The sequence below is a fragment of the Cryptomeria japonica genome, chromosome 6 (assembly GCF_030272615.1).
Source record: "Cryptomeria japonica chromosome 6, Sugi_1.0, whole genome shotgun sequence".
NCBI classification, from domain to species: Eukaryota; Viridiplantae; Streptophyta; class Pinopsida; order Cupressales; family Cupressaceae; genus Cryptomeria; species Cryptomeria japonica.
In genome coordinates, this window is record NC_081410.1 from 63,364,651 (window position 1) to 63,378,856 (window position 14,206).

Genomic DNA, 14,206 nt, shown 5'->3' on the forward strand with positions numbered 1-14,206 from the left:
TGGTTGTTCCTCCCAAGCTTTGGGGGAAAAGGCGCATTAGGTATGTGTCTTCATATGCTACTTCGAGACAAGCGGAATGAAATTCTCGGACATGATCGCGGGGATCCCCCTTTCCTCTATATTTTTCAAATTTGGGTGTTTCGAATCCTCGTGGAAATGGTGGCATGTAAAGATTCCTATCAAAAGGATAGGGACAGATGTCATTGAGTGAGAATTGGTTAGTCTTGACACCACTATGAAGTTGTTGGGCGAGATTCTCGACTTGTTGCCGCAACATCTCCATTTCATTTGGAGGAGGAGGTGGTGGGTTACCTCGAGGAATGTTATATCTGATGGGATCTCTACCTCTTTCCTCTTCATGGTGACTTTGTCTTTCTGATGCTTGTCTTAATTGGGCAAGATCAAAGTTAGAGGGGAGTTTTGCTCCTTCTTGAGCGAGTCTTAAGAAGTGAGCATCCGCATTGCTCCTGAGTATTTCGTCAAAAAGTCTGTTAAAGAGAGGGTTATGCTGAGCCCTTTCTATTGTTGCAAGAGTGGGAGTACTTGGGTTTTCATCATCTGCATTTCCTCCAAGTGCTTCTTGAAATTCATTGAGATTTTCCTCTTCTTCTTCTTCCCTTTCTATTTCTCGTTGCCTGGACTGTGATCGGGTTTGAGCCATTTTGCTTGCAAGCTTTTGTTGAAGTTGATTGAAGATGATGATGAGTTGTTTGATGAAATGAGAGATTGATGGTTGGTGAATTGTGTTGCACGTGGATCTCTAGCACCTTTAAGGTGGATGTAACCAAAATTCCTTCTTTAAATTGCTTGTTTGTTTGATAAGTTTTGATGTGATAAGGTGTAGAGAAATCTGAGATGTGCTACAAATTTAACTACCTAGTAATGAGAGGATTCACTCATGAACTAGTTTTAACCTGCATAGATGTGTCTCTTAGGATGAGCTTATCCTAGATGTAGAAACAATCTAAAAAGTGATGTGATGTGTTTGATTTCAAGCAATAGCTAAAAGAGAACTTGGGACAAGAACCTCTTAATGTTTTGAGAGTTGGGACGGATTGATGATGAAGTGATGATGTATGAGTGAGATGATGGATGAAAATGTTTTCAACTTCAATAAAAACTTTGTGTTACAAATGGGACAAACTCTACCTCTTCCCTTTCGGGTGTTGGTGGTATTTCTCGAGCTGTGTTGTATATGATACAGACGTTTGGGAAGAAGTTGGGATTAATCTTTCCTCCTTGGTTTTTGTGATAACTCAGAGCTCTATATTGCATAAAAGCTCTGCGGTTCAATGATTCAGAATCAAATTCGTTTGTTTTGCCTTGAAGATAGAGACACATGTGACGCAAGAAAACTCTATGGGAGACAAAGATTTGTCTATTGATATAGAAGAATTTCCTTCGTTTGATCAAAGCCTTTGAGCTTAATTGGCTTCTTTTCAAGTTGATATTTTGATGAGGCTTCTTCTTTCGCAAGATGTGAAGAATGGTCATAAAATTTTTGACTCTTTTGTTGTTTGCACTTTGTTTTTGATGTTTTTGGTTGTTTTTGAAAGATGTTTGGTTGGATGAATACTTTGTTTTTGGGATTGATTTTCTGATTTGATGTTTCTTTGACAAGAAAACAAAGCAAGCACACAAACACCAAAATGTTGCCTCAAAGGCACAAATGAGTATGGGCCTAGATCAACCCAATCTTTGGACTTGTATATGATCCTTCCTTTAGATGTATTTTAAGGTGTATTTCCAAAGCCTGAAGTCGGCTCAATTTGCACTTGGTCTTTAAAACGAATACATTTCAAACACTTTTTATCCCTAAGGTCAAATGGCCAGTTGTGATAAATTTAGCCCACATCTTGATATTTCTTCGACTTTGGTACTACATACCTTATGAATCCCACCGTGGCAGGTAAGGATGTGATATACTAAGTCTTGCTCGAGCATAACAAATAGATGATCCCTATGATGGGGGAGTCACCACTTTTATCAAGCCACAAGTGACTTTTCAAAAAGCTATGTTTCTACTCAAGGAAATATGTATGGTGAGTATCTTGGGAGCAAAACCATCTATGCTCTTGCACTAAATTATATCGCAAATATCCTCAATCAATAGAATGGGTGGGCTACTACTTAAAGGTGTTTAGTCATGTTCGATGTTTTTGGACATAAGTTCATTCTGCAGTGACTCACTTAAGAGCCTTGTAACTGGTGGTGGGGCCCATTTGTCCTTTCGGCTAGTTACACTGTAGGAACAGCTATACCCAAGGCTACAGCTTTCGTTCTCACCTGATTTCTATAGCGGCTCGAAGGATTTACCGCTCGAGGTCGTTCCCAAGAGTATCGATCCCCTGGCAGGCCTCTCTTAAAAAGATAAAATTTTGAGTGTTACTAACACTTTTCTCTTGCACCTAGGACCACGAAAGCCAAGGGAGAGGATAGTGTGTGTTAGAAGTAGGACCACTCGACCAACTCTTTGCACGAGTGTGCCAAGCACGAAAAACACTTGTTCTTTTTAATCTGTCATTGCAATGTGATCTAACTATTTGGAGATGTTGCTCCAACAGTCATGGTGTTTTTTTTAAACTTCAAAAGCAAAATATTTTGTAAACTAGGAACTTTGAAATCCTAGTCAAATGAATTGAAAACACGTCTTGCTTGAAGTAAAATTGTTTTTGAGCTTGAAGGAAAAATGGCTTGTTCTTTTTAGATTGCCCCCAAAACAAAGTGTTGATTGTAAATTTCTTTTAAGTTGATGCAAGAAAATAAATTTTGTTTTGTTGATTTTAAGCACCAAAACGAAGTTTTTTTCCTAACTTGCAAGAAATAAAGTTGTTTTGTATAAGTTTGTGGTTCTTTTTACCTTAGAACAATGAAATTCTTTTTAAGAGCCCCAAACAAATGTGTGATTCTTTTTTTAAAAGCCCAAATTTGAAATATGAAGTTAATTTTAAACCAAAATAAAAAGTGAATTCATTTTTTTAAAACCAACTTCAAAAACAAGTTAGTAAGAAATATAAATCTACTTTTTAATCTAATTTACATCTGCACAAAAGAGAAAAATAGTTAGTAATCCACCTATTTGGTGGGCTTCTACAAGCCTAATTTTTTTTGGGGGGGTTTTTTTTTTTTTTGGTTACAAGGTGATTTGTACAACGTTTTGTTACAATAGCGCTAGTCTGCGTTTGAACAGAGGCATTATTTAACACAAACGCACTAAAAGAAAGGGAAAGACAGAGAAGGCAAAAGCACTGAAACAGGGTGAATAGCGCCAAAATAATGTCAAACGCACCAAAACAGTGTCAAAAGCGCAACCTGTGTGACATTTTCAACATTCAAACATGTTAAAAAAAAAAAAAAAGTTGATCTTTTTGGTGTTTGGATTCACGTCGGGTTCACCAAATGATGCTCTGCAAAAAAGGATTAGAAAATCTGTTTGATGGCAACACACACAAGAGCACAAGAAACAAACGTTAGTGTTAGCAACAAAAGATTATCCTAAACAGCCATATCAAGAGAGATATTAAGCATGAAATAGAAAGCATATAAACATAGAATAAAATAGCTAATCAAGATGCTCATAGTTGCTCCTCCCTTATTCCTCTCCTCTCCAAGTCCCAAATGAGTGTAGCTCTCAGCTTTTAGCACTAACCATGGATGCCATATGGAGATTCAAGATAGTTGAATATGATAAGCAAATGCTATTCAAGTGTAGATAGTGATGCTATGAAAAAGCTCTATGCTAATACCAGTATAACAACAATACTCTAATGCTTCTCTTTTGCTTGAGGAGAAGGGTTCTATTTATAAAAGAAATGGGGAAATGAAGGGTTAAGATTGAATGGTTTAATCAAGGGCCAAGTTTGAAAGTTGGGGATCCATGTGCACAATTGGCACCAATAAAATGGTGACAAGTGTCAACATAGGATTGGGTTGAGAGAAGAGGTTGGAGGCATTAAAGGCCTGAGAAGACCTCATAGTTATCTAGAGGCTAAGGGTCAAGTCCAAATTAAGATTACCCACTGGATTAAGAGTTAATCCAAGGATAAACCTTTGTGCAAATGTTTAAGAGATAATCATGGTCAAAGCATTAATGGCCTGATGAGACCTTTGGGTTGGGTAGAGGTTGAGTCAAAATAAATGTTTTAACCATGTGGGAGGGTTTGAGGTAACCATTAATGGTTATTGGAGACTTTGGGGATTAAGTGGTTGAAGGTTGAAAGCCTTCAATGGTTATCAAAGACTTTGAGCCATTTAGTGGTTGAAGCTTGAAAGCCTTTAATGGTTATCAAAGACTTTGAGGGTTTGAGAAGTGACTTCCCTTTTGCTTAGGAATGTGACAAAGTTTAGAGAAGGGGTTAGGTTATTTAGAAGTGATTAGAAAATTCTAGAAGGGGTTTAGGCATGTAAGTGGATTTTGTAGGAAAATGCAAGTGGGAGAAATTTTGGTATTTTCAATTAAAATAAAATCATTTATTTCAATTAAATGGTGTAATTTGCATTTGGATAAATATTCAAATAAATATTAATTTATTTAAATGAGAAAAATGAAGATAAAGCATTAAAATGCTTGAAGACTTTGAGGGAAACCATTAAAGGCTTGAAGACTTTAAGGAAAACCATTAAAGTCTTAAGAAGACTATAGAAGGAAGCCATCAAGTTTGAATACTTTAAGGGAAACCATTAAAGGTTTCAAGTGGGTGAGGATAAATAGGATTTTAAATAAATAATTTATTTAAAAGAGTTGTGCAACTTGCTTTTGTAGGAAAATACAAGTGGGTGGACGATAAAGGTGATTTAAATAAATTATTTATTTAAAATAATTGTGCAACTTGCTTTTGTAGGAAAATACAAGTGGGTAGAGGATAAAGGTGATTTAAATAAATGTTAATTTATTTAAATGTGAGAGGTGGGATTTTGGAGGATTTAAATAAATATTTATTTATTTTAATGTGAGAGAAGATTTAATTAAACAAATATGATTTATTTATTTAATTAATGGTCTGAATTTGGTTAAGTGAATTAAATCAAATAAATTGAATAATTTATTTAATTAATAGGAGAAGAGGGTTAAGATGAATTAATTAAATATTTTTAATTAATTCATTAATTGATGGTTAAATAATCAAATAAATACTAAGTATTCATTTAATTAAGTGGACAGATTTATGTGACTACAGCAACTATAACTTTTTTGACCTGCACACCAAACACTATGTTATGTTTTTCTAAAAAAAATAAGAACACTTTTGTGTATGGGAAGTATTTGACCCTCTTGATCATATCAATTTTTAAAAAACTTTAGTAGTTTAGAAACTAGTTTCAAAATATTACAAATTATTGTTTTTTGGGTATCTTCAAATTTTGAGTGCATGAGTCTCAAATTGCTTTTCCAAGTTCAGGTTTAGCTAATTTTGGGAAGAAAAAAATGTGGCCACTTATACCCCCTTTTTTCTTCACCATCTTCGTGCACTTACCCCTTGGAGCAGTGGCATTCTACATGGAAGGTGAAGTCAATCGCATGTTTCCTATTGTGTAAGAAAGTAGATGTGGTATTGTGTGAGCTTGAATTTCATCCTCAAAATATTACCTATAATAAGTTAGTTTCACAAAATACAATGGAAATGCATACAGGAAATCCAAAATCCACCAATGAAACTACATGAAATACATGCTAAAATAAAACATTATTTTACCTTCATGGCTTATGTCTCATTGTGTCCTAACTCCACTGTTCTTGGTTGCAGATGGTGTGCTCTCAGACAATGCATTGTTGGCTTCCAAGATGGCATATGAAGAATGGACTGATAACTTGTAGTTAACTAATAGTATGATATGAAAAGCTACATGATTATGCTAAAATGATAATGCTATATGATTATATTGCTAAAATGATATTTCCTATTTGCTAATTGCTTCAAAACTCACAGATGCATATGATTGATTGAAAACTATTTTTAAAGACCAACTCTCTCAACTGAAGCTCTTGATTTTATAGACTTTGAGAGGATAAGATGATGTGGCTCAAATCAACGGTCATGATCAGATCTACAGATTTGAATGGCTATGAGAAAAAGTGAAGGTTGAGAGAAAGGGGGAAGGAGAAGACAAGTGTCACTCATCTCACATTGACTGGGTTGCTGACTGAGGGAATCTAGGGATGGTTGGAGGAAATTTAGGCATGAGAGGACAAGTGGACTCAAGTCCTTTCTAAGGTGTAGGGGGTGTTGGAGAGAATATAGGAAATGGTTATGAGATATGTGTATGTACATAATTTTCATTAAGTTTGGAAGTTGAAGATAAATGATGAATTAATATTAAGAAATATTAATTTCCTTAGCCACATGTTTGATGAGTTGGCAAAGGGAAGATGAAGTGGAGATGGAGGGAGAGTTGGATAAGGGATTAAATAATTTAGAAATTATTTAATATTTGAGACTATAGGATAGGAGAATAACTATTAAATATTGGATATTTAATTGTTTGGAGGAGATAATTAAATATTAGATATTTAATTAACTCGGTTAGAGGAATAATTAAATATTAGATATTTAATTAATTAGAAGAATATGATAATTAAATATTAGATATTTAATTAATTAGAGGAATAAAATAGATGAATTAATTAATAAAATATTAATTAATAGAAAGACATGAAAATGAATTAAATAAATTAATCTTTTCAAATTAACTATTTAATAGAAAAATAATTATTAAATAAATATTAAATATTTATTTAATTTCTCATAGCCAATTTTTATGTGTATACAAGTATAATCCCTATCTTTTAGGAAATGGGTGCCCATTTTGGAGGTCCTATGATTTAGGGATTGAAGTGAAAGGTTCCATGTTAAAGATAATAATTTTTTTTGACAATCTCCTATGTTTATAAGAGAGACTTAATGTGCAATTTTTATTCCTAAATAGGGAAATCAAAGAAAGCAGGTTTTTGCTTTTATCTTTTCTTGGAGGCTAAGTTTGTTGGCATTCTACACTCTTATGAGAATAGTTGATGTTGTCATTGATGGTAAACATCTGGAAACCAATTGGTATTCATCTGGTAAGCCACCGGCAGTTACCGGCACCGGCAATAAACATCTACATACACCGGCGGGCACTTCACCGGCAATGGCAACAATTCATACTGACACCCCAACCGACAGGGAATAAAATTTTATTTATTGTATTTAAATGTAATTATCTTTTGTAAAAGCTGACATGGCATATTGTAAAAGACTCATATATATGTATGAGATCTTATAGGTCATTTAGTATGCATGGAGAGAATATATGGATAATATTTTTGTATAAGGAGATATAGTTGACAACGAAGGTTTGGTTATAGAATGAGCTTAAACTAGTACTAAACTTGGCATAGCTGATGCTGATTTGAAGCAGTACATTGTATTGGATTTCATAATCCACTTTTGTAGTCAGTGTGACTCTTATTGAGTAGTGAGTTCTAGGTAGTTGGCCTTCCTGCATGTGCAGGCCCCTCATTGTAAGTAATATTTATTCATTAGCCAGTGAGTGAATATTGTGGGTCACAAATCCCACCGAGTTTTTTCCTGCACCGGGTTTCCTCGTTAGATATCTTGTGCTATGGTGTGTTCTCTATGTTGTCTTTGTTATTCTTATTTGCTGCATTAATTCCTATTTACCAGTACACCGTTTTGGAATGCAAAGTTCTTAATAAGTTTAAATATTTTGTTAACCGGTTAGATACTGATTCTCCCCCCTCTCAGTATCTTTGGGACTATCATTAATCCTAACAATTGGTATCAGAGCCTAGTCCTCTATTTTCAAAAGCCTAACAGCTTGAGGAAGATTCTGACACCGGTACAGATGGAGAACTTAAGAAAACAATTGGAAGGAGCTCTTGTAGAATATGATGCAGAGAAGTTGAAGAATATTAAACTTGAAGATGATTTGAGGACTGCACAGGAATTCATTCAAGGACTTTAGGAGATTCTTACTATAGCTCGAAATAAAAGAAAAGAACTTCATGAGAAGATGCAGAATTATAATGATGAAAATGAAACTCTTAATGAACTTGTAAACAAGTTGAGACAAGAAAATAGTACTATGAAGAATGAAATGCAAGATATGACTATGAGGTTTTGTAAAGACATTGAAGACAGAAAGAAAAATGAAAAAGACTTGACTAGGAGACTCAATGATGCTGGAAATGAAAATCTAAGACTCAGTCATGAAAATGATATGTTGAAGACAGATCTGATTCACATGCAACATGATAAAACTGAGCTTATGAGACAAAAGGGAATTCTGGAAAATAAGTTGGCTACTGCAAATCAACATAAAGAGAAATTCAAGAAAAGTTCAAAGGAACTTGATGATATGCTGAAAAGTCAGAAACCTAATGGAGATACTAATGGACTTCGATTTGAAGTTGGAGAAAGTTTCGATGTTGCAAACAATCATGATCACAGTAAACCGATAAGACAACCTAATGCTTATAAATTTAATGGGAAATGATTTAACTGTAACAAGTATGGTCATAGAGAAAATCAGTGTAGATCTAGAAACAATCAAAACATTAATGCACCCACCAGTCAATGTTCCAAATGCAGCAAAGTTGTTCATAATTCAGAAAACTGCAAAATGAATGTGAGATGCTATGTATGTGGAAGATATGGGCACTTATCTAATCAATGAAGAACACAAACTGGCATAGGATATGGAAAGGCTTTTCAGAAGAACAATGTGACTTGTTATGCTTGTAACAAAATTGGACATATTACAAAATTTTGTAGAAACAAGACTTCACCGACAAATAATAAAGGATCCAGTTTGAAAGGCAAAGAAAAGGTAGAGGAGGTAAAACAAGAATTTTCAAAACAATGGATTAGGAAGAGAGATCAGAATGTTGATGAGACTATCTTTATATCAGTAGAACGTGATAGCTCTGATACCAATTGATAGTTCTGATATTTAATGTTAAGTACAGATGCCAAGCTAATAAGATGAAAGGGGGGGTGAATCATACAACCTTAATCTTTCATAAAAACAACAGATTCAACCTCGGTAACATATACACCAGTAATATAATCAGAACTGCTAAACATACAAACTCAAAAGCATATAAACATCATAAAACTCATAACACCAGATTTAACGTGAAAACCCAAATAGGGAAAAACCACTATGGGATTTTGGACCCACTAAGAAATATACTCTTCTAGAGTATGCTCGGTTAAAAGAAAATCCTGTTAAAGATTACAAACACATTGCTAGATGTGACCCAGTTAAGGGATCTCCCTCAGATCTGTTAGGATCTTCACCTTGTTAAAAGTGACCTTGTTAAAGGACTTCAAACACTCAATCAGAATGTCACCTTGCTAGAGGGTTTTACAAATAAGACTGTTAAGTCCACTCGGTTAAGAGATTTTCTGTCACTTTGCTAAATAAATGTAATAAAAATCTATCTGCAACTTCACATCTAAATTGCTAAAGCAGATTTTTATTTGCTCAATACAATCTAGGACTTATCTTGTCCATCTGCTAGGCTCTATACTTTGTTATTCAAACAGGTCTTCAAACTTCTATACTCGGTAATCACTATGTAGCATCCATGTGCATACACTTGCCCACATACATTGTTTATCAATAATTCCTTATTTATAAACAATTCGCCAACTGCTTAATCTCCTTGATCACATTTCCCATGATCAATCATAGCCATCAGATCTTCAAACTTGACTAGGTTCAATATATCCTTCGATCTGGAAATGTTTTACTCCGCCTTGGAACTTGTGCTAGGGTATTACGGTTCAATCTAAGCTGTAGATCTTCTTGCCGATTTTCCTTTACCATAGATTCTTTAAATAACTTCATGCATGGCATACCAATCATTTAATCAGTTCCAGCTCATCAGCTTCCTTCATTAAATAATGCTTTTATTCATTCAATGCATTCTGTTACTACTCGGTTGCAACTCGATAAATACTAAACTTTACTCGGTAGACATTTTGCCTTCATTAACTGATAGCGATAACCTTAGGGTTTACCGACTAGGGTCCTTAGGGTTTACCGACTAGGTTCTTTGCTCAGTAACATAGTATAGTATTAACCTTACAATCAATCAACATATGTAGGATATCAAAACAATCTAAACATCATGATCTCATCATTGTCTAACTCGGTAATATTTGCCCATTGAATAACTTATTTCTCCCCTTATTCATCACATTCTTTATGTGTCTTTTACTGACATCTTTATACTCATCAAATCATACTTCTTAAGATATGGCAACATCATACTGAATTAGAAAATCAATTTCTTGACATCAATGACAAAATAATAATATTAAGACAGTAAACATCCTTGATCAGTTATATCCCTAATCATCAACAACCTTATCAATATCCTAATTGAAATGCCAACAATCTCCCTTTGTCTGTTATAATGCCAACAATCTACCCCTTTAGCATTGATGGCAAAACCAATTGATTTGACCTAACTGATTCAAATTGTTGTGAGATTCTGAAATACTGAAATGCTCTCCCTGTCATTAGTCTTCTCCCCCATACATTAGTCTTCTCCTCTTTTTCTTCAGTCTTCTCCCCCTTTGACAACAATGCCAAAAAAGTAAAGAACTAAAACATAATTTCTTCCTGTATGAAGTTTTTTCCTGCTGTTATGTGTCAACTTAATCTCGGTCAGACTATTTTGTCTTCAATTCTTGTTCCCTGTATTGTTTCCTACACACCTTTAGAAAACATCCTGAAGTGTGTAAATCAGCATCAACTCCTAAAAGATATTATGTAGAGTCATCGAATTGATGCTTTCACTGAACTCAGTCAGTGAATGGAAGATAGGGGTAGGACCCCTAACTTACTTCTGAGATATTCAAAAGTGTCTCTTGGTAGTGGCTTGGTAAAGATATCGGCTATTTGTTCCTTTGTGCTAACATACTCCAACACCACTTTCTTCTCTTGAGCTTCTTCTCTAAGATAATGATATTTGATAGAGATGTGCTTTGTCTTAGAGTGCATAATAGGATTCTTTGAAATGTTAAGGGCACTAGTATTGTCACAGAATATAGTTACTAGCTCAGTAACTTTCTCATTTATACCTTCCAACAGTTGTTTGATCCATGCTATGTTGGTAGAATTCAATGTTGCAGCAACATATTCAGCTTATGTTGTTGACTGTGAAACACATCCTTGTTTCTTGCTAATCCAACTCACTAGTCTTTCTCCTAAAAAGAAAGCTCCTCCACTTGTGTTTTTTCTGTCATCAATGTTGCCTACCCAATTAGCATCAGTATAAAATTTTAAATAAAAGTCATTTCCTTTCTGATATACTAAGCCATAATCTTCAGTGCCTTTCAAGTATCTGAAAATTCTCTTGATTGTTGTCATGTGTGTTTCCTTAGGATTTGTAGAGAATCTTGCAACTATACCTACTGCATGTGCTATGTTTGGCCTACTGTGAACAACATATTGTAGCTTTCCAATCATGGATCGGTAAAGTGTCTCATCAACAGATGCAGATTCATCATTCTTTGGTAGTTTACAGTTGGTAGTCATAGGAGTACTTACTGGTTTTAAATCCTCCATTCCAAATTTCTTCAAGATTTCCTTTATGTACTTGGATTGAGTAATGAAAATCTCATTTTTCATTTGCAGTATTTGTAAACCTATAAAATACTTTATCTCACCGATTAATGACATCTCAAATTCTTTGCTCATTTCATTTCCAAAGTTCTTGCATAGAGAGTCATTTCCACACAATATAATATCATCAACAAATATGGCTGAGATCAGTATTCCATTTTCATCATTCTTCATGTACATATTGTTGTTTTCACTTGGTCTTATAAAACCAATCTTGATTAAATAAGAGTGCAGTCTTTCGAAACCATGCTCTAGGTGCTTGTTTCAGACCATATAAAGCTTTGTTCAATTTACATACCTAATCTTTATTCTTGTCTTCAACAAATCCTTTAGGTTGTTCAATAAAAACTTCTTCTTCTAATATACCATTCAGAAATGCAGATTTGACATCCATTTGATATACCTTGAAATTCTTGTAAGCAACATATGCCAACAATGTTCTTACTCCTTCAAGTCTAGCCACAGGTGCAAAAGTCTCACCATAATCAATTCCTTCTTCTTGGGCATAACCTTTGCAAACTAGTCTTGCTTTATTTCGAATGACCTCACCTTTTTCATTCAGCTTGTTTCTGAAAATCCAATTTGTACCGATTACATTTTTGTCCTTCGGTCTTGGGACCAATGTCCATGTGTCATTCTTCCTGATTTGATCAATCTCTTCTGTCATAGCATTTATCCAATCTTCACTGTTAAATGCCTCTTTCACTATTCTCGGTTCAAATTCAGATATCAGACATGTGTTCTATCTCAGTTTGTTCCTTGTCATCACTGAATCATCCTTATCTCCTATAATCTGACTTGATGCATGATGTCTTCTGACATACTTGGCTAATACATGCTCGGTAGGCTCTATATGATCTTCTTCATCACTCGATAACTGGATATTCTCTTTATTTTCTTCAACAGTTCTCTCGGTAAGACTTGTAGGTTGAACATAGACAAATTCATCATAATCTTCTGGTTCTTTGGAGTTTCCTTCATCATTTCTTTCTGCAAATTTATCAATTTTCACATTTGCACTTTCTACTATTTTGTTAGATGATTTGATCAGACATTTAAATGCTTTACTTCTAGAAGAATAACCTAGAAATGTTCCTTCTTCACTTTTTTGATCAAACTTTCCATTTCTATCATCTTTGTGAACATAGCATCTACTTCCAAAGATTTTGAAGTAACTTACATTAGGTTTCTTGTCATACCATATTTCATATGGTGTCTTCAAAGTTCCTTTCTTCAGTTGTACTTGGTTCAGGGTGTAAACTACTGTGCTTATTGCTTCTCTCCAAAATATTTGTGGCACTTTCTTTTCAATCATCAAGGTTCTGGCACAATCCACAATAGATCTGTTTCTCCTCTCAGCTATCCCATTTTGCTGTGGATTTCTTGGTGTAGAGACTTGTCTTTTTATACCATGATCATTGCAGAATAAGTTAAACTCATCAGATGTGAACTCTCCTCCTCTATCTGATCTAATAAATTTCAGTTGTCTTCCTGTTTCATTTTCAACTCTTGCCTTGTACCATTTAAACATTTGAAAGGCTTCTGATTTTTCTCTTAAAAACATTACTGACATCATCCTTGAGTAATCATCCACAAATAATATGAAATATTTATCACCATAATAACTTTGAACTTTCATAGGACCACAAAGATCAGTGTGCACAAGATCTAAAATTCCCTTAGAAGTGTAGGACTTACTTGTAAAGCTTGATCATGTCATTTTACCCATCTGGAATCCTTGGCACATAGCATTCTCAGGTTTCTCAAGACTTGGTAGACCTCTTACATGGTGCTTCTTGCTTATTTTGATCAGATTATCAAAATTTACATGACAAAACCTTTTATGCCATAACTAGGTATCATCTATCTTTGCATAGACACACTTATTTCGAGTTGAGTCAAGATGAAATGTATTACCTTTTGTTTGTGTCCCGGTAGCAACTAACTTTCCATGCTTGTCATGAACTTTGACAATTCCTTTCTGAAATTCTATTTGGTAACCTGTATTGTTTAGCTGTGCTACACTCAACAAATTGTATTTCAATCCTTCAACCCAATAAACATCATTGCATCTAGCATTTTCATGAAGTGTTATGGATCCTTTACCTTTTACTGGACATGGTGCATCATTACCAAATCTTACATAGCCTCCATCATAATCTTCTAACATAACAAACTTGTGTTTATCTCTTGTCATGTGATGTGAGCATCCACTATTTATGATCCAAGAATCATTAGTATTTATGTGAGATATTAGGGCTTTTTCTTCATACCTTTTTTCATCTGATCCATCTTTGATAGCCACATAAACTACTTCTTTTGTATCAGTTTCATCTGATTTATCATCATTGGATTCCTCATTAGCTATTAAGCATGACTTTCTATCTCTTCTTCTGAAGTCTCGATGTCCTCTGTAATGATTATCTTTCTATCTGTCATCTCGGTAATCTCTCTTTTCAGTAGATTCTTTGTTAGGACAGTTAGAAGCCATATGTCCTATCTTATCACAATTGAAACGTTTCAAAGGTAGTTTTCCTTTATACTTACCTTTGCCTCTCAGTAACCTTCC